Genomic DNA, 2,557 nt, shown 5'->3' with positions numbered 1-2,557 from the left:
AGGAGGAGCATCCACTCTGTCAAGAATGGAAAGTCATCAAAACATGGTAATACACTAAAGTACTGAGAATAGATAATCTTTGCATGTTTGAATGTTAAGGGTTCATCTAGGGAACACTATTACATAAACAAAAATGTGTATAAATAGAGTCCTTTCAAAGTACAAAAGTGATGGATTTTTGAATACATATAGTATCTATACATCGGTATGCCTCTTGTAAAATACTTTCATCATCCCTTGTTTATGCTGAAATTTGCTCTTACTTGAACACAGATGCAATTACATATGGGAAAATTATTTTCATGTGTATATGTAAATCATTTTATAGTTCAATGTAAGGCATACACATTCCAAGAATTCTAATGCTACATCCCATTATTTAAAGAAGATATATTTAAAGAAAATATATCATAAGAAGTAAAATGCATATTTTACTCTATACTCTGCCCTTGCACTAATCTGAGCTCACACAAGGGGTAACAAATACTCACTGCAAATACAGGAGATCTGCACATGCAAGGATTCCAATGCCTCTGCTTGGCCCCTCTCCGGCATATTGCCACCATTCCACGACCAACTCGTAGCATGCTGTGGATTGTCCCTAACAGCAGAATCAAAACATTTCTGCAGAGGATTAGAATGCAGTTAGAAAAATGAATTTGCTTCAAAAGATTTAATGGATTACATATATATATATATATATATATATATATATATATATATATATATATTATATATATATATATATATATTATATTATATTATATTTATTATATATAATTATATTATATTAATATTATATTATATATATATATATATATATATATATATATATATTTATATATTATATATTATATATATATATATATAATAACATAAATACATATATAATATATATAATATATATGTAGTATAATATATACATATACATATAAATAATAAATAAATAATAATATTAATATAAATAATAAATAAATAATATATATTATAATATAATATAATATAATATATATAAATAATTATATAATATAATATAATAAATAAATTATAATTAATATATATATATATATTATAATATATATATTATATTATAATATATATAATTATATATATATATATTATATTATAATATATATATATATAATATATATAATTAATATATATAATATATATATATAATATATATATAAATATATAAATATATATAATTATATATATTTTATATAAATATATATAATATATAATATAAATATATATATATATATAATAATAATAATATATATAAAATATAATATATAAATATATAAATATATATATAAATATATAAATAATATATAAATAATATAAATAAATATATAAATATATATAAATATATAAAAATATAAATAAATATATAAATATATAAATATTAAGGAATTAAAACAATATGTTCATCTCTACATGAGTAATTGTTAATTCTTTACCAGCTCTACATCAGAAACTTAATCCAATGATCAAAACTGCTGTGACTGGGGGTGACCTTTCTGCACTGCCCCCAACACCACACTCTGCAGGAAATATTGTCATCACCTCGGTAGGCAGTGAGTGGCACTTTTCACAATCTCTTTCCTTTTTGTGGAGTTACTGCTTGTATCTGCAGATTATTTCTTGTACAGATGACTTCAAAATTTTGTCCTCTACAAGAATACCATCTTCAATTAGCCTTAGCTTGGTGCGTCCATACCATTAAGATTAACCATAAGATTATGACCATGACCATGTCCCAAACTCCACATCACAAAATTTATTCAACAATCTAAGTTGTTGTGACTGGGTATGCCCTGATAGGGGGCTCTGTCCCCCCCCCCCCAATTCCCCCCTGACAAATATTATGTTCACCTCAGTCTGTAAGGCAAGATGGAGCTGAAACTCAGAAGCACTGAATGGACACTTGTGATCTTTTTCCTTTATTTGTAGTATTACCATTCATCAATATGCATCAGTTATAACTCCCATCATCAGCCTTTGAAGTCTTTCTGCTGGTTGTGAAAAGTTTCTCAGTGTATATAAAATTCAAATTACTATCATTCTCCTAAAAAAAATACTACTACACTATGTTGAAAACAATGTTGGTGCAGATGGGATATATCCTCCTCTTGGTGACTTACAAAATATCATTATTAATGAAAAGAAACACTTTCAATGGCTTGGATTGTTTGCTTGCCTTTTGCCATAGCTCTGATGTACTCTTTAGCAACTGCATTGCTTCACTAGGATACTTTGGGTAGAAGTTGATCATAAAAAAATACACTGCTTCCTCATTTTTACTGATAAAAAGGCAATGCTTTCCCAGTCCAAAACCTAACAGTAATTTTAGAAATGGGTGTAATTTCACATTTCCCTAAAGAATTATGAAAGATGTTAACTGTAAAGGTACAAGTATCCTGAAAATATACCATACAGTAACATTATGTTATACCTGTCACAATGGGTTAGATAAGATTGTGCAAGCCCCACACACTATATGACATGTTGCAACTTTTTTGTTTATTCTTTATTTTCTACAGTGCCAAGATCA

The 2,557-nt window shown here is 26.1% G+C and overlaps 1 long non-coding RNA gene across 2 annotated transcripts in view; it reads right to left on the bottom strand.

Annotated features, from left to right (window-relative positions):
* Positions 1–2,557, bottom strand: part of LOC119578811 — a 3,502-nt gene continuing 945 nt past the window's right edge. For both annotated transcript variants that reach the window (XR_005229216.1, XR_005229215.1), the window contains exons 2-3: positions 492–624; positions 1–16 (exon numbers count right to left, since the gene is read on the bottom strand). This is a non-coding gene — a long non-coding RNA (uncharacterized LOC119578811). The remainder of the gene's footprint in view (positions 17–491; positions 625–2,557) is intronic.

Source organism: Penaeus monodon, chromosome 11 (assembly GCF_015228065.2).
Source record: "Penaeus monodon isolate SGIC_2016 chromosome 11, NSTDA_Pmon_1, whole genome shotgun sequence".
Classification (NCBI taxonomy): Eukaryota; Metazoa; Arthropoda; class Malacostraca; order Decapoda; family Penaeidae; genus Penaeus; species Penaeus monodon.
Note: the sequence above shows the minus strand (reverse complement) of the source record. Positions and strands in the feature narration are given on the sequence as shown.